Source organism: Canis lupus, chromosome 6 (assembly GCF_003254725.2).
Source record: "Canis lupus dingo isolate Sandy chromosome 6, ASM325472v2, whole genome shotgun sequence".
Taxonomy (NCBI): Eukaryota; Metazoa; Chordata; class Mammalia; order Carnivora; family Canidae; genus Canis; species Canis lupus.
Window position 1 is genome coordinate 28741332 of NC_064248.1, and position 23666 is coordinate 28764997.

General features: G+C 53.8%; 2 long non-coding RNA genes across 2 annotated transcripts in view; one reads left to right on the forward strand and one right to left on the reverse strand.

The window, feature by feature from the left end:
* Window positions 1-5480, forward strand: part of LOC118355106 (uncharacterized) — a 23532-nt gene extending 18052 nt beyond the window's left edge. Inside the window, exons 2-3 of the long non-coding RNA XR_004816867.2 lie at window positions 4737-4856; window positions 5344-5480. This is a non-coding gene — a long non-coding RNA (uncharacterized LOC118355106). The remainder of the gene's footprint in view (window positions 1-4736; window positions 4857-5343) is intronic.
* LOC125755279 (uncharacterized) lies at window positions 5353-22865 on the reverse strand. The gene is made up of 3 exons (XR_007411264.1): window positions 22563-22865; window positions 5907-6212; window positions 5353-5492 (listed from the first exon to the last, which is right to left on the reverse strand). It is a non-coding gene; the product is annotated as an uncharacterized LOC125755279 (long non-coding RNA).
* Between the last annotated feature and the right edge of the window lie 801 nt (window positions 22866-23666).

The window sequence follows — 23666 nt, forward strand, 5'->3', positions numbered from 1 at the left end:
TGGCTCGGCCGCGGGGCCTCCCCGCCAATCAGCGCGCGCGCTGCGGGGCCTGGCACCTCGGAGCTTAGCAACGGGGAAATCTGGAGGAACTCTGGAACTGATTTAGGGGAAGGGGAAGGGGAAGGGGAAGGGAGAGGACGGGAAGGGCTGCAGGCAAATCACCAGGCGGTGGGCTTCCTCGTTACCTTGGGACCAAGGCCTGAACGTTTGCAGCATGAACCACCGGCCAGCTATCTGGTCTCAAACGCTGGGGCTGATGTTTCCTTTACACACACACACACACACACACACACACACACACACACACATTCCCCCCCTCCCCCCTGAGCTAGTGCTGAGGTCAGGATGGGTACAGAGCCAAGAAAGGATGAGCAGAACAGGTACCATAATTGGCTCCCCCCACCCGATCCTGGCTGCCCTAGGTCCTTGCAGTGGCCTCTAGGCCAATCTAGAGCAACATCTGTCACGTGACATCACGGATGCCAGCCTGCCTGGAATGGGAACTGGAGGTCAGAGTGGCTGGCAGTGGTTTCTGTGATCTCAGATGGAGGCCCCGGTCCCAAGTCCCAGGTGATGGTGGCGTGGGCTGGGCCACTCGATGAGAGTTTATTCAATGCCGGTCGTGTGTCACCCCCATGACAGGGGCCGTAAGACAGAAGTGAACAGTCACTTAACAGTCCCTGCTCCTGTGGGCAGACAGCCTAGCCAGGGGTGCGGGGGACCAAACGGTACTTATCGGTTAACTGTACAAATAGCCACCCTGGATTATGATGGGGCCGATTCTGTGCAAGAAAGGGTGGGTGCTAGGAAAAGGGTGTGTGGGTCGGGGAGGGTCCACTTAGTAGGGCCCTGGCTATCCTGGTCCCGCTTGGAATATTGTAGTGGTCGGGGGGGTCCAGAGGGAGGTGGCTCAGCCAGGGAAACCGAGCAAGGGGGCCTCTGGGCCTGCAAACTTTAGAGTCTGTCCTAAAGCAATTGGGAAAATGAGATCCCATTTAGGTTTATAAACTGGGACCTGGGATAATTAGATTTATGGCTCAGAAAGGAGGCTCCAGCTGTTGGGGGAGAACAGGTCTGAGCAGGCAAGGAAGGATGGGGGCTGATGGAGCACTGGGGAGGCCGCTGAGATGGCACAGGGGTGGTACCTCCAGGGGATCATGAGCATGAAGCCCCAGTGCTTCCCTGGGGCCTCGTTGATGGTTGTCCTCAGCCAGCTCCAACCCAGGGTCTCGTGTCCTGGGAAAGATCCACGTAGACGCCTTGTTGTGCCCTAGCGTGACCGACTCATTCTGGTTGGCCCAGGACCTGCCTGATTTCAGCCTCTAAAGTCCACAGTACCAGGAAATCCCGGGACGGTTGGTCACCTGGCTCTGGGACAGGACTAAGTGGAGGCAAAAGAGTCAGCTTCCCTCACCATGTGACACTTCTCTGCATCTTCTCCCCAAGCAGCTTGGACAGAGGCTTAGCAGCTAATTTGCTGTGTGGCCTGGAACAAGTCTCTTGGTCTCTCTGGGCCGCTCTTTTCTCATTTGCAAAAATGGAATTTGACCTGAAGAGCCTGCTGGTCCCCTGGCAGCTCTGATTTCTGGGCTCCGCGGCTGCATTTCCAAGCTTAATCAATGCCGAGGACTGAGCGGACAGGGCAGGGCCATATCCCCACGGGGCAGCCTCAGACAAGGCACCTGGCCTCTCTGTGCCTCGCTTCTTCTTCCATAAAATGAGAATAATAGTACTTACCTCATGGAAGTGTCAGCACCAAGTTAAGTGAAACCATTCTGTGTTTGGCACAGCTGGATGCTCTGGTTAACAAAAAGCAAGCCTGGGAGTTAAGATTTTCCTAAGGAGTGACCACCAGTTTTCAAAACAATGAGGCTGGGATTAAGCACGCTTAAATTTCAAGTTTCACAACGTGTACTTTATATTCACAGCACTTACACTGTTAAGGCTGCTTTGTACCTCTGAGTGTCTCGTTCTGTGAGGGGGAGATGAGGCCCTTTGTGCCACTGTCCCCCCATAATAGAAATCGATTGAGTTAGTCGAGGTCACATTGTGCCCATTGTACAGGTAAGAAGATTGACGCTCGGGGAGGTCAAAGGTCCTGCCATTAAGCGGTAAAGTCAGAATTTACAGCTGGATCTGATTCAGGGTCCTGTTCTGTCTGCGAATTGACCTCTACTTCCTCAGGGGGTGTGTGGGTGTGGGCAGGAGGGACAGGAAGGGGTGCAAGCAGGCAGGTGTGGGGAGGGGGCTCCCTGTGAAGATCTGAGTAGGGATTCTCTGAGTGGAGCAGTTACAGTGCCCTGGCCTGACACCGACAGCCTGGCCTGATCCTTCTGGGGACAGGAGCCTGGTGGAGGCTGTTTCTTTGCATCGCTGGTTGCCATGGAGATGGATGTGTGTGTGTTTGTGTGTGTGTGTGTATATGTGTGTGCACGCATTGAGATGCACCTCAAGTTGGTGCCCCAGGCTTGCCCCAGAGGTGCCAGCAGTGGGTGGGCAGACCAAGCCCATACGCTTGAGAGAAGGGGAGGAAAAGGCTGGCGTTCTTATTTTTATTATGAAAAACTTGGAGCAGGTACAAGAGTAGAGGATACGGTACAATGAACCTCAGCTCCCCGTCACCCACCTTCAAACAGTCCCCAACTCTTGGCTAATCCTGTTCTGCCTCTACCCCCTCATCCCACATACTTGGAAGCACATTCCAGACATCAACCATTTCTTCTGCAAATATTTTAGAATATGACTCAAAAAAAAAAAAGGATTTTTTTTTTAAACCACCATCACCCCTCCTAGAGCTAACAGTAGTGCTTTAATATCAGCAAACATCCAGTGTTCCAATTCCTCTGGTTTTCTCAAAAATGTTTTCTTTACAGCTGGTCGAAATCAGGACCCATATAAGGTTCAACACATCGCGATTGGTCGATATGTCTCTCATGTCTCTCTTAATCTGTATGGACTGTCTTCCTCCTTTTTTCCTCGCCTGCCATTTATTGGTCGGAAAAACTGGGTCGGTTGTTCTGTGGCACGTCCTACAGACTTGAGTTTTGCTTACTGCGTCCCCATATTGCTGTTATATGTGATCCTCCCCCAGCTATACTTCTTAGAAGTCAGTAGTTAGATCCAGAAGCTCACTTAGATTCCTGTTTGGGTTTTTTTGTGTGTGTGGTGTATGACTTTATAGTGGCTGTTTAGTATTTCCGTTTAAAGGCACATAATGTCTGGCTGTCCCTCTTTGTGACATTAGCAGCCATTGATGATGACTGTTCAGATCATCCGCTGGAGGTTGCAAAACGGTGGCATACTAATCTGTCCTCTGGCTTTGTTTGCGAGCTGGACTACTTCCATAAAGGGAGACCTGCCCTTACCAACTCTTTGGTTACTGCAAGGAATAGTTCATATCAGAAAGAATAAAGGCTTGGTTCTGTCCCTTTACTTGACAGTTGTCAAAATAATGAGTCGGTTCCTCAGCATCCTCCAAAGATGACAAATGAGTTTATGTTTTTCAATTTTTCTTTCCTTTTTAAAAAATTGATTCATTTGAGAGAGAGAGAGAGCATGAGCAGGGGGGTAGGGGCAGAGGGAGAGAGAGAAGCACGCTCCCTGCCAAGCAGGGCGCCTGACGTGGGGCTCGATCGCAGGACCCCGGGATCATGACCTGAGCTGAAGGCGGATGCTTAACCAACTGAACCACCCAGGCATCCGTTTTTGTATTTTTTTTTTTAAGTTTCTTGGTAACCTCTCAAATCTGGATGTATGTGACACCTTTTAATCCTTTGCAGTTATTGTTCTTATTGATACTCAAATTGTCTCATCTTTGGCCTTTCACACTGTCCCTTGCATCCTTTCTGGCATGACCCTAGAAGTCTTGGCAGCTCCACGTGACCTGGGTGACCAGGAGTTCCATGCTCACCTTGCACATTTCCCCCCTCACACCTGGAATCAGCCGTATCTCCACAGAGCCCTGGTTTCTGGTTAAAAGTGGTGCTTAGGGACCATAATGTGGGGGCCGGCAGTGCTTACCTAGCTACAGAACTGGTCGTTATTTCTCACCTTTTCAGGGGATGTGGCCGGAAACACAGTTTTATTTCATCGGACAAAATATAGCATGAGTTCACCCTGATACTTTCCAATCCTGCCTGCACACTTGAGTCACATAGGGGACTTATAAAGGACACCTGGGTGGCTCAGTGGTTGAGCGCGTGCTGTTGGCTCAGGGTGTGATCTCAGGGTCCTGGGATCGAGTCCCACACCAGGCTCCCCACAGGAGGGACATTTATTCATGTCTCTCATGGATGAATAAATTTTAAAAACCTTTAAAAAAACAAAAACACCTCCAAATCACAATTAAATCAGAATCCCTGCAGCCAGGACCTTGACATCAGTATTGGTTTTGTTTTGTTTTGTTTTTTAAGCAGTTGGGGTTATTTTGATGTGCAGCCCAGGGTTTGGAATCACTGCTCTAGTCCCTGCTTCTGAGCCAAACGAAGAGAAGAAAGAAGCCAGGGGTGATAATAGAATGGTGCTGTCTTCGAAGAAGCTTGGGTTTGAATTTGGGCACTCCCAGTTTCTGCCTCTGAAATCACTGGAAGAGCACCAATCTCTCGGCCTTTCTGCACTAATCGAAATGGTCTACGTCAATGGTGTCCAATAGGTAGCCACAGCCCCACTGAACTAGTTGCTGGTGCAACCCAGGCAGTGAATTTTCAGATTTCTTTTTTTTTTTTTTTAATTTTCAGATTTCTTAACTCTTAACTAATTTACACAAAAGTAGCCACACATGACTAGCAGCTACGGTCTTGGACAGCGCCACTCTGGAAAATGGCTTCACATCTATGAGCTTCACATCCGTAAAACAGGTACTAATAAGACTCTCTTCATTGGGTTATTGTCAGGATTAGAGATAATGTATATCAAGCGCATGGCACACACAAGACAGTCAATAAAATGCTCCTTCCTTTTCCTATTAACATCAGCCTGTCACTCTTGGGGGAAAAAAAAAAAAAAGAAGAAGAAGAAGAAAGAAAAGAAACCCAAAAACTTGCCCAGAAATTGAGTGCTCAGAAGCACCCCACCACAGAGATTAAAAATGCGAAGCCGTTCCAGAGAAACTCTTGGAAAATATTCCTTAATTGTAAGAAGTTCAAATGCAGCAGGAGGTTATCAGTTGCAAGGGCTGTATTTTGTTACAGATCTAGCCGCAGCTCAATAAATTAAGCAATCACTCAAAATAACATGTTGCTTTAATCCCCTCTTGGAACAAGTTCAAGTCGTTTGGTTTTATATTAGCACAGCCCTTGAAAGGAGACTCACGTTGGTCTCATTTCGTTTTCCTCAATCCATCAGGCCCTCTCCGGGTGGATCTCGGCGGGGCTAGCAGGAGGGAGGATTCCGAGCCAAGAACTCCTTTTATCAAACCCGGAGCGTTTTCCATCCTCTGGCCTTTATGTGTTCCACGGCTCATTCGCGAAAATTACTGGCAGGTTTATCTGCAACTAGCACAGAAAGAGACACCTCTCAGCAGCCGGTTCTGGACGTGAAAAGCAAACTTGCAGCGGCTTTTCCATTCTCCTCTTCTCCCTAGTGGTTTATAATCTCACAGTAGAATTTCATTTCCCCCAGAAACTTGGCACCGGAGGTGTCAGCCGGGGAACATATTTGTTTGTGTAAATTAAAAGAAGAATATGTTTTGACCATATTTAAGTTCTAACCGCACCAAAGAAATAAATACTGACTTGCACAACGCTTCTCGCTGCATGGTTCTGGCTCACCTCCCCAGACTCTGCCTTTGTTTATAAAACCCAAAGCCGATGAGAACTCTGAATGGCTTATCGCCTCAGGAAGGTACAGGGACAATCTCAGGGGCCGTGTCCACCCCCACCCGGGGCCCATCTGGCAGGTCTGCTTACCTCGTCTGGGACTTGCTTCCCCTGACACATTGTGTCCTTGCTGGGGCGGGCGAGGGCATGGAAACAGGCTCCCCCACCCAGGCCCTCTGGACGGGCACTGGGCAGTCGCTGCAGAAATTTAAAAATGCACATATCGGGATCCCTGGGTGGCTCAGCGGTTTAGCACCTGCCTTTGGCCCAGGGCGCGATCCTGGAGTCCCAGGATCAAGTCCCACGTCGGGCTCCCGGCATGGAGCCTGCTTGCTTCTCCCTCTGCCTCTGTCTCTGCCTCTCTCTCTCTCTCTCTCTCTCATGAATAAATAAAATCTAAAAAAAAAAAATCTCATTTAAAAAAATAAAAATAAAAATAATAAAATAAAAAATAAATAAATAAAAAAAATAAAAATGCACATATCGGGATCCCTGGGTGGCGCAGCGGTTTGGTGCCTGCCTTTGGCCCAGGGCGCGATCCTGGAGACCCGGAATCGAATCCCACATCGGGCTCCCAGTGCATGGAGCCTGCTTCTCCCTCTGCCTGTGTCTCTGCCTCTCTCTCTCTCTCTGTGACTATCATAAATAAATAAAAATAAAAAATGCACATATCGTCTAGACTGAGACGGTCCACTTCTAGGAACCGTCTATGAGTGTACGTACTTGGACACCTGCCAGAGCGAGTATATGTTGTAATGGCAAAACGCTGGCATTCACCAAAATGCTGGCCGGGAGGGGACAGGTTAAGTATGGTGCAATGCTAGAAGTCCTTAGAAAGAATGAGGTGGGTCCGAAGACTGTCACATCTTCAGGATATACTGGAACGCCCCCGGCTTTCTTAACTATCATGAGCAAAAAAGGTGAATGCCCTTGAACACGCTTCCAAAATATATGCAGATTATGCACCCTGCCTACAGCGGGTACTGTTTAGAAAGTGAATTTTTTTTTAAGTGAAAATAAAGAAAAATCGCAAACGGGTGCTCCTTTATTTCCCGCGTTATTCTCTTCTGTGCTATTTTTCTTACTATGAGCATGGTATGATTGGGGGGGGGGGTAATTAAACAACATAAAATCGGGGTTTTAAAATGATTTCCAGGGGATCCCTGGGTGGCTCAGCGGTTTGGCGCCTGCCTTTGGCCCAGGGCACGATCCTGGAGTCCCGGGATCGGGCTCCCTGCATGGAGCCTGCTTCTCCCTCTGCCTGTGTCTCTGCCTCTCTCTCTCTCTCTGTGTCTCAATAAATAAATAAAATCTTAAAAAAATAAAAAATAATGATTTCCGTACTCAGGAGCCATATAAAACAGTCATACTCTTTTCCTTATTTATCTGTCAGGCCAATGGAGTGATGGTGGGGATCTTTGCTTTTCTGGTTCCTTTTTCTCTTTCTTTCTGTTTTCCCCATTTAGGGAATGGGGGGGATGGGTAGAGGGAAAGGGAGAAGCTCAAATAGACTCCATGCTCAGTGTGGAGCCCAACACAGGGCTTGACCCCATGACCTGAGCTGAAATCTAGAGTCGTTTGCTTAACCGACCGAGCCACCCACACGCCCCAGCTTTTCTGGTTTCTTTAGGCAAATAACCTGGAGTGGTCGCAGAGAAACACCAGAGATGCCCACTTCCCGGTCCCCGGAACCTGTGAATATGACCTTATATGGCAAAAGACTTCAAGCATCTTGAGATGAGTTTGTCCTGGATTATCCAGATGAGCATTGCGTGCATCCTCGTAGGAGAGAAGCAGAGCCAGACCTAGAGTAAGATGCACGGAGAGACTGGAGCGCATTGGGCACAAGTCAGGGACACGGGAGCCACCAGAAGCTGGGAGAGGCAAGGTACAGATCTTCCCCTGAAGCACCTTGGGGAGTGTGGCTTCACCAGGTTATGGACTTCTAGCCTCTAGGACTATGAAATTTCTGTTGTTTCTGTAATTTTAAGGCCTCTTGGTTTGTGTCAATTTGTTATGGGAGCCCTAAGGAGCTAACACATCACCTGACCTTTGGAACGATCATAAAATGCATGAAGCACACAGGTACTGTAAGAGACCCGTTCGGGTGTCCTGTGTGCTTTGGACGTGTGTGCTCAGGTATTTCTTGAGCATCTAGCTGGTGTCAGGTGGCGGTCCAGGGCCTGAGGAGCTAGCAGAGGACCAAAGAGAAATGCCTGACCACCTGTGGGAGAGGAGAGAATAAGTAAGATCACAGGAACGGAGGGGAGGACCCATGGGGGTGGGAGGGGCCAAAGAGAACTGAAGACATGGAAGGGAGACACGGGAGTCAATGAGGGGCTGGGAGAACCAGGAAGGGACACCCGGGTAGAGCCCCGAAGGAGATGGGGGCAGGGGCTGAGTGTCCACCTGCAGGGACAGCACGGGGCAGAGGAAACCAGGGACCCCTTGGTGAGACCAGAATAAGGAGGAATGAGCTACCCTTTTCCTCCTATTTCCTTCCCCACTTCCTTTCCTCTCACGCTTGTTGCCTGCCTACTGCACGCCCCAGCTGGGGGTGCAAAGATGTCCAGGGTCCCCATGCTCAAGATCCTCCTCATGTGGGCGGGGACAGTCATACAGAGGCCGCCACAAATACAGCAGTGGTCGGCATCCGAGCTTTGCCAGGATAAGTTGGGTGCGGGGTCCATGGTGGAGAGCAGGGTGGGGAGGAGAGGGGGGGTATCTGCTAGGGGCGAGGTTGGGGAGACTGAGGCAAGCAGGGAAAGGGCATGACTTCCAAGTTCAACAGCAAGTGTGTGGCTGTGATTCAGCGGGAAATGAATGGGGGCTGGGGTGGGTGGCACACAGAGACATGTGTCTGGGGATTCTCTTATTCTGTCTTTTTAAAGATTTTATTGATTTATTCATGAGAGACACGAAGAGAGGAGAGAGAGGCAGAGACACAGGCAGAGGGAGGAGCAGGCTCCCTGAGGTCCCTCCCAGAATCCTGGGGTCATGACCTGAGCGACAGGCAGACGCTCAACCACTGAGCCACCCAGGCGTCCCATCTTCTGTCCTCAGGTGCAGGAGGCACACCTGGGGGACAATGGTTTCTGAGGATGACCTGCCCCTTTTAGATTCACCCAGTCCCTGAAGAGGACATGGTCCCCATGCTTGGGCCGCACAGACACCAGAGCTGATGTGACAGGTAGTATGGGGACTCATCCCTCTGGTAGCTGCGATAAGGACGGGAAAGGCTGAGCTGCTCCTGGATCCAGCACCTGTAGGGCTATGGGGTCGGGCCTTGGCGCCAGCCCCATCCTTCCTCTCTACCCCCATCCCATCTCTCATCTCTCATCTCTCTCTCTCTCTGCCTGTTGGCCTAGACAGGGTGGACAAAGCTAACTTCTCACCTGCTGCAGGTGGGACGAGCCTCCATCGGCCCTGCTTGGGTCACCTGACCATACCCAGAACCGTGACGTCAGCCCGGCCCAGAAGGGGTCCACCATTGTGATTGGCCAGGCCCGGTCACTGCAGCCGAGGGGTGGGTGTCACGAGCGGCCACCTGGCCAAATTCCCACTGCCGGCAGGTGTGTTAGCAGATGCAGGGAGCAGGTGCTTGCAGGAAAAACACACACGCACACACAAACCCAAAACAAAACAAAAAACCCAGAACCATCTAACGCCTCCAGAGACATCTGCTGGCTGTGCTTCCACGTTTCCTTGGCTGAGAATTGCCTCAGTCTTGAGTCCGACGCTTTAAGATCCACTCTGCTGGCTCCCAACGCCAAAGCTGCCTGCAGGACTTACTCAGACCTGTTGTAGATTCTTTCTTTTTTCTTTTCTTTTTTTTCTTTCTTTTTTTTTTTTGTTTGCTACAGTCATTATGTTATTTTAATCAAATTAAAAAAAATTTTTTTTTCTTCTTTGGTTTTTGATTACCCCTCCTAAGGGTAGGAAGGCACCTGTGTTGAGCGCCGTGCGGTTTGTGCCCCATGCACAGACCCCTTCCTGGGGGTGCAGGACCCAGCAGTGAATGGGCATGTGCTTCAGCAGAGAGCAGGAGGCAGTGCAAGGCTCTTACCTGTTCTCTCCTCAAGGAGGCCCACCCCCCGTGTTGTATACCCCTGCAGGACAAGGGGCTGTTAGTGGAAGTGCATCATCCACATGCTAGAGGCTTGGAATCTCTCAGTGTCTTGAGTGAGGAGTCTGAGCTCTTGAGATGAGATTCGATGCGCACAGGAAATAGGGTTCGTCTGGTTGGTGGAGGCTGTCCTTGAGAAGGATAGTGGAGTCCTGTCATTGCTGAGAGGGACCGGGTGCCCGGAGGGGTTGCCAGCATCTACCACGGCCGCCTGGCTTCAGAGGGCATCCCTGGGTGCTGCTGCACCCCTGGACTGTTTGCTGACCAGTGGGCTCTGCTCTGAAGACGGCAGCCCTGTCATCTGCTGTGACATCAGAGGGCACTCAGAGTCCAGTACGAAATGGTGTGGCTGAATAAAACAACCGCAGGCTCTTAGGGAGGAAGGCTTAAGGCAAATGGCTAATTTTTTTTTTTAAGTACTCATAACCCACATGTCAGCTGGGGTCATCTTATTTTTGGAGATTCAGATGGAATGGGCTTGAACTCTATCCCAACATGCCACTGTCTCCCACATGGGAGACCCAACTTTTCTTGGAAACTTTCCAGGGATTGGGGGTGAGGGGTGCTTATGTCTCTCCTGGACACCAGAGCTCTAAATTCCTGTGTCTAATGAATTAGTTCTGCTTGGGCACCCTTTTGCTGGCCTCATGGGCATGTGACACGTACAGTTGCACAGGGCCTATGTCTGGTTTAGTGCTCTGTTGCCATCTTGAACTTCTTAATAATTTTTGAACAAAAGTCTCCACATTTTCATTGTGCAAGTGATGTAGCCAGTCCTGTTCTGTTCAGGAGCTGTTCCCTTTCCACCCCACACTGGTCCACTGGGACCCTGCCCCAGTTCCTCCATGCACCCCAAATTCTGCAACACAAGGCTATGGGTGGAGGAGACTCTGAAAGTTTAGGGGCAAAAGAAAAGTGGTGGCCTCTTGGGCAAGTTAACATAAAGTCAGTGTTCAAATTGGCCTCGCACTATCCAAAGAGTGAAGAGGAAGTGTTGGGGGGGAGGCAGATGAATCAGGAGGGGCAAACGCTGATAATTGTTGAACCTGGATGATGGGTCCAAGTGCTCATTATGGTATTTTCCCTATGTTCAGTATGGCGGGAAAGTCCATAATACAAAGCTGAAAAGGCAATCCAAGACCTGCTTCTGGGAGCTCCTTGAAATGTTAAACATGGAGCTTCCGTATGACCCAGAAATCCCACTTCTAGGGTGTACGCCAAAGAGAAATGAAAAATGTATGCCCACACAGATGTTGACAGCTGCATTTTTCCTAATAGCTAGAAAGTATAAGTAATGCAGATGCCCATCACCTCACAAATGGATAAATAAAATGTGGATATTCTCTGGCCACAAAAGGGAATCCAGTCCCGCAGTGCGCTACGGCGTGGACAGACCTTGAGAACATAATGCTCAGTGAAAGAAGCCAGTCACAAAGGATCTCCCACTGTATGATTTATATGAAATATCTAGAACGGCAAATCTAGAGAGAAGGAAGTAGATTAGTGACTGCTTAGGAGGAAGGGGGAGTGGAGGGAGGAGGATTGGGACAGTGTGGTTTCTTTTTGAGGTGATAAAAACGTTCTACAATTGACTATGATGTTGGATGCCCAACTCTATGAATATATTCAAAGCCATTGAACTGTCCACTTTAAGTGGGTGAATTGTAGGGTAAGTGAATCATATCTCAACAAAGCCATTAAAAAAAAAAAATCACATCAGGACACCTGGGTGGCTCAGTGGTTGAGTGTCTGCCTTCGGCCCAGGGCGTGATCCCGAGGTCCTGGATCGAGTCCCACGTCGGGCTCCCTGCAGGGAGCCTGCTTCTCCCTCTGCCTGTGTCTCTGCCTCTCTGTGTGTCTCACCATGAATAAATAAAATCTTAAAAAAAAAAAAAAAAAAGCCATGTCCTCCACTTCTCCCACCAGGAATCCTTAGTCTTCAGCTTCTTGCCCTTTGGGAAATCCCTTGTCTCTCCCGCATCCTCTCCCTGCGCATGCACACACACACACACACACACACACACACACACACACTTGTCACACCCCCCCCCCCTTTCAGTTGCCTTCTTGTGCCTTAAGATGTTTTTCATTCTATTTCCATTCTCACAGACTCCAGAGAACTGTCTTCTCTGAGAAGTACCCTCCACAGCCAAGGTGCCCCACTGAGGTATCTTTCCAAACTATAACCATTTCCTCTTTAAAAGTTACTCCATCACAGCTATTAAAATTACACTTTTCAAATTCCCATGGTGTCCTATGAGGGCGGTCACTACTAGTTCCTACTAGTTGTAAATTCCAAGAGCTTCATAATTCCCTCAAGAAAAGAGAGGCCCAACTCGATCCCTCCAGAGCCAAGGGTCTCTCTGACCTAAAGCTTAACTCTTAGTTACTTCACAGGCGGGGAGAGAGGACGGGAAAGAATGTTGGTAGGGCCAAACCAGAGGGCAGGTTTTGGGGTCTGGAACAGGGGTGGGCTAATTATAGCCTGTGGACCAAATTCAGTCCATATCTTGTTTTTATAAATCAAGTATTATTGGAACACACGGCCACATCCACTCGTTTCTGCGTTGTCTGTGTTTTTTTGTTACGATGGCCGAGTGGAGTAGCTGCCACACAGACCATACAGCCTGCAAAGCCGAGAATATTTAGTATTTGACCCTTTTGGGGTAAAGTCTGCTGGTCCTTGAGATGGAAGGTCCAGGCTTGAACCCCAGCTCTTTACATTCTGGGTGTGTGATCTTGGACAGGTCTCTAAGTGTTTCCTCATCGGCAAGCTGTAGACCATAACAGTGCCTCCCTCGTATTCTGCTCGGGCAACTAAAATGCCATCATACGTGTTAAGTGCCTAGTACATATAAAGCACTCAGTATATGCTGATGGTTGTGTTATTTAGAGACGGAACCCGACAACTCCTCCTCTACCGGGTCATCTGAAGCAGTGGAGACAGTGCCTGTGAAAACAGTTGGTGACAACATACAAATGTTTATTATTGCTCCAAATATTTTCAAGGCTTTTGAGATGATTCTCTGCTTCTTGGTAATATTTATAATGTGGAGCGTTGAGAGTATAAAAGACCTCTAATTTCAGAGGAAAAGGGGCCTCTGATCCACAAATCCAAGCCCTCTCATTCAACAGCCCAGGAAACTGTGCCCCCTGACCCCCAGCTGGGACTTGAACCCGCCCAGAACTAAGACCTGAATATTTTTTTTAACTGAACTCTGCATTTTCCCCAATAACAGGTGCTTGGGAATCCGGGCCCATGTGTCTAAATATCTGTGTTTTCTCCGAGCTCCCCACCAGAGCCTGTTACACAGTATTCTGCTACAGAGCATTGGCAGGTGCGGTTGGATCTGGGGGAGGTATGAGATGCACATCCCCACACGTTTCAGGGGCCCCCCAGAAGCCTGTTGGGGTGGCCAGGGCTGACACTGCATCCCTGACAACCTGCTTTCCTGTCATTTAAATCTATTTCGATCAGGATACCCAGCAGCCTCCCACTCACTGGCTTCGCTTCACAGATGTAAACTGAGCAGCTAATACCCGCTAGGCCCTGGGGATACAGCGGTGAATGAATGACAGCATCTGCCCTTGGCTCTTGCCTCCTTGGCTTCTAAAGGGGCAACACACAAACCAACAAGCATCTGGGCAATTCAGCCCCATAATCAACCTTCCCTTTGTCCCCAGGATTTCCCTTCCACCCCCAACCCCCGAATACTGCACTGATGAATTGGAAAATTATTCTGGACCTGGCTATAGGATCTGTGTGGATGGTGGGAGTTCAGAGTGACTGCTTTGGAGTCCATCAGATCCGGGCAGGGCGGGCTCCCTAGTTTGCAAAGTGAAAACCCGGGGCCCCTCATGCCAAAATTATTAAACGTATCAGGGTGATGACAGCAGCGCGTTAGGGCGAGAGCAGGGCCCTGCACCTGGGGTCAGAGCTCCTTTCCAGCTGGGCCACCTCCCTGCGCCTTAATTTTCTCATCCGAACAAGGATCCTGTTAAGGCCCACCTCACAGTTGGCTGCGGCTGTAGAGTGAGATGAGGCACCTCAAGTGCCTGTGGTAGCATCTGTCACTCTTAGGTAATGGTGATGACCTAGGCAGCTCATGGTCAGCGCAGTGTACACCTTCCCCTGTAACACGGGGATTCTTTGCTTGCTCTTTTATCTGTCTCCCAACTCAAGTGGGAGCCCCGTGAGGACAGGGGCCGTCTTGGTCCCGGCTGTGTCCCTGGCACCGGGCATGGTGCTTAGCGCACAGTAGGGCCTCAGCGCTCAGCGAAGGCAGGCGGGGAGCAGGTGTCCAGCCAGAGCACTCGGATCCAGGAGCAACAGCTGCAGTTCTCAGAACCTCAAGACCATGTGGCTTAAGCACTTGTTTGGGGGAGATCTCGTAGCTCCAGCAGTCATCTCACTCCTGGCTTTTCTCACCTGGGGCTCTCCCCACCGTGTGGGAGAGAGGCAGGGAAGGGGTGCCTGAAGGCCCAGCCCCCATCCTGGCAGCCCGCGGGGCAAGGGCGTGGGTTGTGCTCTGGCAGCTGGGCCGGCAGCTGTCCGCCAGGCTCTCGATGCCTGCCCCAGCTGGCCAGCTGGGTCCTGATGCCACCCCCCACCCCATGACACAGCAGAAAGTGAAACCAGAGTCCGCCCCTGCTGGCCGGACCCGGCGCTCGCTGTTTCCCTGTAAAGCCACGGTCCCAGGGGGCAGGCGGGGAGCTGGTGCCCGGGGCCTGGCACGGGGTGGCCTGTCGAAGGAGCGTCCCTCCAGGCCGAGGGCACTGCTGTGGCCCCTGCCTGTCCCTGGTGCTGTGTCTGAACCATGGTAGCTGCCCGATGGAGCTCTGGCAATCCCTTGATCTGGGACAGAGGGTTTATTATTTTCCCCATCTCACTGAGCAACTGAGGCCCAGAGAGGTGCCCTGGCGAGGAAGAAGAGCGCTGGGTCGTCACCACCCTCAGACGGGACAAATGAAAACTATGGGTGGGCATCAGGGCGGAGATCTCATCGGTGTGGGTGAGCAGGGAAGGGGTGGGGGCATCCCTGAAAAGGGAAGACATGTGACACCCTGGCTGTCATGGGTGGGGCCCACCACACATTCGAACTGGCCACCCAACTATGTGGGTGCCAAAAATCGCTGAGACGTACAGGAGTTCTTAATTAAGTGGGCTTCGCCGTCTCTATTTCTGCCCCATCCTCAGGCCACCTCTGCTATTCTTTGCTTCATGTTTTTCTTCCAAGTGACTCGCCCTTTTTCACTTCTATAAATCAGTACAAAAAAGGGTCTTCTATCCTTGCCGTCAATCGAAAATCCCATTGCTGGCTGCAAACAGAAATGAACCCTACAAAGAAATACCCATGAGAATAATGTACACCTGTAGCCAGGTACCACTTAAAATCGCCGAGTAGATCTGCGCATCAGGCCAGGGCGGTGGCTATTCTGAGCTGTGGGTTTCGCACGAGAGGAACCAGCGGCCCAGAGAGGTTGAGCCACTTGCCTGGGGTGACACAGCAGCAGTCCCAGAGCGCAAGCGGGCTGATCCCAGAAACCCGTGCTCGCTGCGGTCTCCCCTGCTTGTCTGAGTGGCCTCAGCCTATAAGGTGTGTTAGGAACTCACGCCTTCCGCGGCGAATGCTTGAACCTCCCCATTCTCAAAGCACCTTCGGCGCTCCTATAGTCCTTGAGCTCATCACAGCCGTGGGTGGCAACCATGAACCCTCGAGGCCAGAGCCTGGGGTGTGGCCCTCCCCTTGGCAGATAGGTAAACCGAGGCAGGGAGTGGGAAAGTGCCCTGGCTCAGGGAGCAGAGGGAGAAAGCCAGGACCGGCCAGGGCCGCCTGCCAAGGTGAAGATCCCGGGGCCCCGCTGGAGGGACCAGGCTGAAGGTGAGAGTCGCCTCACTAGCCTGGTGCAATGAGTAACACCTGCTCCTTTCCCACCCCCCGCCCCCGACTCCCTTCGCTCCCCCCAGAGCAAAAGGGGGACAGAAAGCACGATTAGCGACCAGTGTGTCTGCGGAGGGCGCCTTTCTCTTTTTCGTGGCCCTAACCAGTTCTGAGCAGTGAGTGCAGGAGGGAGTGTGTGTTGGGAGGATCTGGGGAAACTCTTTCTCTTCTTTGAGTTGCTGGAGGAACTCAGAGCTGCCATCGTCCCAGCTGGCCCAGGGACCCCGAGGAATACTGCAAGAGCAATAAGGATTTTTAGGGGCATTATGATAGTGGAATGGAAACACATCTGCCCCCAAAAGTCCCTCATTTTCCCTGCGGTAACGAACCAGCTGGGCAGGAAGTGGTGGCTCTCGGAGTACCAAGAGCCAAAACTAAAAAGGAAAAAATGTACAAAGTTAGAGCGTACTTTAAACAAGCCAGAGCTTTCATGGTATGCGGCGGCTCCGCCCAGGCTCCCCAAAAAGCTGCTGATGACTGGCTGATAATTGGCTAAATGTGTCGCTGTGCAGTGGCTTCAAGACCGACGTGCCTCCTCTGCGCCCAGAAAACCGAGATCGGGAATCCCGGGGCAGGTTATAAGGGTCATTCTCAGACACCAGGCCACTTCCAGGACTCGCCTGTGACATTTCTCCAAGACCCCAACCAACTATTCCCGAACCCTCCTTTTCCATTGAAGGGAATCACAAATCCCTCAATACCTCCTCATGTGGAATGGGGGAGAAAGGTGGTCAACGTGGAAACCCAGATGAAAATATCTGGAAAGAGAGCAGTTTCCGCGGCCGAACAACCAACCAGAGGGCGAAGGCTGGGGCAGGGGAGCCTAGTGGTGTCGCTGGTGGAGCAGAAGGCACGAGAATCCCTGCTAAGGTCCAGGATGCTGTCTCTCAGGTCTGGCCACTAGTGATCGAGGACTAAGAAGTCCAGGGCAGTGGGTCCCCTTGGGGCCAGTGGCCCGCAAGGTCTCTGCACGTGCAGGCCCCCGCGCCAGCCAGCACCCCTGGGTCCCGAAGGGGTTAACCTCTCCACGGTTGCTGACACCCGAGGAGGAGGCTGCTCACTCAGCAAGCTGGCATATCACACTGGGCCATCGAGAGAAGAGAGGGGCTGAAAACAGCCTCTGTGAGCTGTGAATGGAGGCCGCCTGCCTTATCGCCATCAGAACGAAAAACGGGACGCAAAGCCTTCTTGACACGGAACCGGCTACCTGGGCGCTCGCTGGCTCCTTGGCACCTGTCGCGTGGCCCCGGAGCTCTGGCAAGGGGCTCGGGGCATCTGTGCCGGTGAGCACCCGGCCGTCTGGGCCAGGCCTGCAGGGGAACGAGCGATCCTATACTCGCCATGTGACAGCTGGCAACCCGGCCCAGATCTCTTCTTTCAAGCAGCACCTAAAATATTCTCTGGGTGAAGCTGAGGCTAAATATGGCAAGGCCTACGAATGCCTGGTCTGGACCTTTTAATGCCATTCTAAGATACAATCAGGAACCCAGGAGGCCTTTAGGTGGCCTGGAGTCCAGCGGCTGGGGCCAAATGGGAGTCCCATGGGACTGCTGACTCAGGGCTGGGTGCAGCTTGCCTGAGCAGCCGCCTTCCTCCACGCCCAGGGATGCCCCCCAGTTCCCTCTTGGCCGTCCCGCCCAGCCCGGCTCCGTGTCCCCCCATCTGCCCAGCAGGCCCTGTGACGGTCCTGCAGCGCCTTCTCCCCACTTCAGGGCTGCAGCCTGCCCCGCTGGCCTGGAGAGGGCCGGCAAGGGCAGCTTGCACGGTAGCTGAGATGCTTGCAGCCCCGCCGCTGGCCCCGCGCCACGCCCCCTGGGCCCACCCCGAACGTGAGGAGGACCGCGGGGAGGACTTCCAGCTGGCCTGCAGAAGCACGGCTCTGCCCCTGAACCTTCTGGACTCAACGTCTGCTCTGCTCCCGCACAGGCGGATTTGCCCCCAGCCCCTAGGATGGCCTCCACTGGTTGCCCTCTGAGCATCGGGGAGGCTGTGCTTAGCAAAGTGGGGTTCTCCCCACCACCAGAGACCACGTGGTAGGTGGGGCAGTAGGCCCTGCAGAGTCTCTGGGGAGGCTGCCCTCAGGAGCCAAACACCCCACTTCTAGTCAATAGACGCTGCCAGCGGGGTCCCAGGAGCAGAGATCGTACCCCCCCCCCCCCCGTCCCCAGCCCTGCACACACGCCCCCGCTGCCACAGCCCCGTGTGCACCTGTCCAGGGCTCCTTTGGGCCGCGGTGATGACTCTAAGGCCACATTCAGGCCTGGGCTGGCAGTGGTCCAGGCAGAGATGCCAACAGGCCCGGGCACGGATCTCACGCACGATTCCAACAAGAGAGCCTGGTTTTCTGCACGCCTCCGAGCAAACTCTCACACCGCGCTGCACGGCTAACTCAAGGCTCAAGGCGGCCACTGCCTGCCTTCCCTGCGGAGGCCAAACAAGTCCTGGACAAAAGGCTCCATTTGCCGGTGCATTTTTAACGTGGCTTTCTGGTGACACCGACCTCAGTTTTCACTTCCCACGTGTGTCTCCCTTTCACAGAGCACCGTGGCCATTCAGGGACACGGAGAAATGAGTTTGCCTTGCGGCTCCTTAAACGCAGATGCTCCCCATAAGGAAGATGCTGTGCAATCGGAAACTCGACGGCTCTGCACATACCCACGCGCCCCCTACAACCCCGGACGCCGAGCGGGCATCGGGTCATCAGCTGCCCTGAGGGAGACCAGAGGAGGGCCGGGCGCTCAGGGTGGCAGGCGGACCCCAAAGCTCACTCCTTCCAAACTCCCTACCACATCCACCCTTTTGCTTTGAAAAGCCTGCGTGGCTCCCAGGCCCAAAAAATCTATGGTGCTTTTACCTCCTGCCCGTGTGGTGCTCTGGTTTCACTTGTTCTATGCACACGCGGCACAAAGCACTGCACGTTTTTCCGAGTTTGGGATGCTGGGCAAGAGAGAAGATTCCAGAACAGTGTTTTATTTTGTTGGCGTGTGCACGTATTTTCTGGCAAGTGACTCTAAGAACCGAGTTTCCCTTACCCGTAATCGGGCTAATTTTTCTCTTCCCCGCCCCAAATAGCCGTATATACTCCACGATCCCGATTAAAAGAGAGTGAGCTGATCTGCTACTAGAAAGCCGTAGCTTTACCTGGCAAGAACCATCTTTCTGTTCTTAATAGAAGGTGGTGTGTGTGTGTGTGTGTGTGTGTGTGTGTGTGAGGGCGGTGCTGGGGAGCAAGAAATTGGAGTATTCCCTTGTAGGGACTCTCCCACCTTTCCATTGCTTTGAGTCATAAACATAAATGTTTTATCATTAAGGAAGAATTCCTCTCATTGCACTACCCCCTCTAAATATCTCACCCCCGGGGCTAGATCATATTCCCCCACCTCCACCCCATCAAAACATTTGTGTCCTAGTGAGATTCGCCATGGCTTGTATATTGTTAAGAACTCGATTCAAAGTTTCTTTCTTTTTTTTTCATCAAAATCCACACTTCTTGGGGGTGGGGGGATAGGAACCGCTTAATGAAATTTCACACAGACAGGCCCAAGGAGAAAAGCCAAAATGCATTCAGCATATTCAGCAGTTCTTGCTTAATTTGTGTGTGTGTGTGTGTGTGTGTGTGTGTGTGTCTTATTGCTGCGGGGAGGGCAGGGAGAGGGTGGTGGTAGGAATATGCAAAGGCGCTGGGATTCTCTGCCGAATTCCTGCCGACTTCTCGCTGCAAAGTCCTGATTTATAAGCTCTTCCCCAAACTACACCGCCTGGTGCCAGACCCCGAGGGGGGGGCAAAGTTCGCTAAATGTATTCAGAGTTTCAGGCGCCGTTTCAGGGGGCCCGCGTATAAGCAAGGGCTGTGCGATTGCAAATGCTCGCTGGAAAGCAGACTTGCTTCACACTCGGCAACGAAACACGCTCTGATTTTCCCCACTTCACGATCCAGTCGTGTTAACATACGGCTACACCGCCTGGCTGGCAGCTCGGTGTCTCGGCGCCACATTCCGCGCTCCGGCCTCGTTAATTCACCTAAAACATCCTATTTGGAGAAGTATCATTAAAGGCTAATTTGGCGAGATATCCTTATTTAGCAAAGCAAATAGGACCTGACAGCTCTCTGGTGTTGCCAAGGGCGGGGGGGGGGGGTGTGGGGGGGTGGTGGTGACGATTCAGCAGAGCACAAACACAATTTGTGTCACAACGTGACAATTTCCCATCGATGAGCCACGCTGGGATGGTGGACTCTTGAAAATTGTGCTGTTTCATCGTGTCCCGTAACAAAGGGAACTGGGGAAGTGAAGAACTGTTTTTGCCAAGGCCCCCGAGTGCAAATGTCATCTGTGTGTACGTGTGTCATGTCTGCCTTACACAGAATCGTCCATCAAGCACCCTGTGTTCCAAAGTTCTTCGGGTCCAGCTCACTTTTCTATTCTGTGCTGTGGACACCTGATTGAAATCCAGGTTTGCAAATAAATTCAAGGTATGTGGGTGTCTGCATAGGGCACAACTGGAGGGCAGGTGTGTGTGTGTGGGGGTGTGTGGGAGGGTGTAAATTAATACAACCTACGTAATAAGGTTAATGTTCTGGGAAGGGCATTTGTGCCCCTGCCACCCTTGTCTTGAGAGAGCTCCTGTGAACACAATATCCTGAATTTCTGATAAAATGGCTCAGACCGAGGTACCAAAGTAATACTGTGGCTCCCAGCGGAAGCAGGCGGACGGGGGGTGGGGGGAGGGTGCCCCTTTGACAAATGTGAGGACAAATCTAACATAATTACCATTCACAGCTTCAACGGTGTTGCATTTGGAGGGTGTCAAACAGGTATGCCACTCATTGCCTTCAAATCCTGTCCCCTACAACATCTCATTAAACCACTGGGGGAAAAAACTGTACAATTCCCTCATCTCTTTGTGGCCTCCCAAGCCAAGAGGCCCTTAAAAATTTAGCAGGTTCAACAAAAGGAGCGCACACCCTCGGGGGCACACACGAGAATATCCACGCCCCCCCCAACAGCCTTTCACTTTTACCAAAAGTAGCAAACCTCCCCCCCCCTTTCTCCAATCAGCTTTTAGATGTGCAACTTGGAGGTGTTAGCTCTTGGCTCTCTCTCCACGGGCTGCTGGGCCTGAATCCCTCGATGTTTAGAATGACCCCAAAAGCGGGACTTTGTGGGCCAGTTGGATCAAACATAAACTCATCTCGCCCTCAAAACCCCGATTCTGGGACCACAGCCTCCAAAACCTTTTCGAAAGAAGTGTGCTCCCCTGCACAGCTCACAGCACTGGGGCAGTCTGCCTCTGAGGCAGGATTTTGGAGAATCTTGGATAATTAAAGGAATCCTGGGTTTTCCTGCAGGGATGACAGTTGATCTCACCCAAAAGCCAGGACGGTGGTGGGAGGGATGGGGGTGGGTATCTGTCCACCCCGGAGGAGGTATCTTTTCCCTCTCCTGCCTCCAGCCCCACAGTTGGGCCTGAAAGCTTCCCAGGAAGACGCTGGGCCCCCAAAATGTCCCTTAGCAAAGCGCAAAAGGAGTGCCTTTGGTGCCGCATTAAGTCCCCACCCCACCCCCCACATCCAGCTAAAGTTTCGTTATTTATGCCTTTAATTGTCCCTCATTAAAGTCAAATTTGCTGCTCTCCCCGGATTGGGGGAAATCATCTCCACTTTAATAGCTCAATTAGTGTCTGGGTTCCGAAAAGGCCACCACCACCGCCCCCACCACCACCACCTTCCTCCCCATCTTAAACCCCCCTTCTCTTTTTCACAACTTCTCCTAAAAATAAATTATAAATATGGATGTGTCCTCAGAGGATCTGAGCGGCACATTCCAACGCTCCCCACGGTGGGGATTGGAAGCCGGAGAAAGCAGAAAGGCCACTCCCCCCCCCATCCCCAAATCAAAATGTCCTTTTTTTTGTTTGTTTGTTTTTCCCTCCCCCTTCCCCCCCCCCCAACTTTTGCCAGAGCCACACGGTGTGGCGTCCGGGCCCGGGCCCCCGGCTCTGCGCCCCGGGACCTGGTTTCGGTCTCCCACGCGCCCCCCCCACCCCCCACCCCACCCCGCTGCTGCCCGTCGGGAGCTGAGCCAACGTGCCGCGGCCGCGCGTCCTCCGAGGGGGGCGGGGGGGCCGCCAACTTTACTTCGGGGAGGTGGCAACTCTCCGGGGAGTGTCCTCCGGGCTCGGCCCGCGGGGCGCACGTGGAGCGGCGGGTGGCGCGCGGCCTGGGGTCACGCCGAGCCAGGGCCCCGCACGCGCTCCCCGGGGCGGGGCGGGGGGGGTGGGGGTGGGGCGGGTGGCGGCCTCCCCGCGCGCGTGCATGCCCAGCCCCGGGCCCCGGCGGGAGGGGGGGCCGTGCGCCCGGATCCCACCTCCTCGCCTCACACGCCCCTCTCGGGAGCCGGGGAGGGGGCCGGGGAGGTAGCCCAGCCCCGCCGCCTCGGGGGAGCGCAGCCCAGACAGGCGTCTAGCGCGGGGTCCCCGGAGGGCCCGGCGCTGCCCCCGCCGCCGCCTCCCCGCTCGGGTCCCCGCCGCCCCCCATCCCCACGCCACCCCACCCCACCCCCACCCCCACCCCAGGGCGGCCGCCCGCACCCGCTGGGCCCGGGGGCCTGGGCACCCACCTGCCGCGGCCCCGTGCCCCGGCGCCGGAGGCTGCCATGCAGGCAAGAGGGGGAGACTCACCGCCGCTGCTCCTCCGGGGGCGCAGGGGGCCCCCCGGGGCTGCGCCTTCCTGGGCTCCCGGGAGGCGTGCGCGGGGCGGGGGGCGCCCGCGGGCCCTGCAGCCTCCGCCTCGATTGGAGCCCAGCCTCAAATCCTTCTCCGCGGGGGGGCGGGGGGACTTGCAGGCAAAAAGATCCCAGGATCCCACCCCTCCCCAGACGAGCGCCAAGTGATGGGCGGGGGGGCGCGCGTAGGAAATCCTTTTCTGCCGAGAGCACGGAGCCGACGGGGCTGCACCCGGCCTCCACGGTCCGCTGCCGCCACAAAGCCGCGCCCCCGCCCCCCCGGCCCCCCTCCCCCGCTCCCCCCCCCGCCCTATGGCCGGCCCGGGGCGGGGGCTGGGCCGGCCCGGGGTTGGCGGCGCTGGGGAGGCGGCGGCGGCCCAGGCGGGGCGGCTCCTCCCCGGCCCGGAGAGAGGGCGCGCGCCCGCCTGCCCGGGTGGGGGCGCTGGGGGGGCTGGGGCGGGGGCCGGGGCGGGGGCCGGGGCGGGGGGGCCTTCCTAGAAACCCTCGCCAAATATAGTCAGCGGATAGGGGCATTCCTAGAAATGCGGCGGCGACGTCAGCCTCGACCTGTGGGGGCAGAGCCTGGGGTTCTCCAAACTGGGGGGGGGGGGGCGGGGGCGGGAGAGATTCCCCGGCTCCACCACCCGGTGGGCCGGAGGAGGGAGCCTGGGCCGGGCCTCCCTCCCGGGGGCGGGCAGGAGCGCTCCACATGCGCTCCAGGGATCCCTCGGCTGGGGCGCAGGGTGCCTCAATGGGGACACAGCTACTTAAGATTCAGACTCGCCCCCAGATCCGCTAGCCTCTTTTGGGAACACTCAGTGGCGGTGCCAGCAGGCGCTTTTAGCCGGTCCTCCCATTGCATCGGGCCTCCCCACCCCCCCACCCCCCACCCCGCAGGAACAAACCCTGCAAGCGGGAGCAGCAGCATCCAAACTGCCCCCCCCCAGCCTGGTCACCACCCCCTGGTGGCCCCTAAACATCTCTGGGATGACGGGAGTCCCTTGGAAGCCCCAGGTTTGGAAACTGGACAGCGGTGCTCTGTTCCCAAGAACTCCCCAGA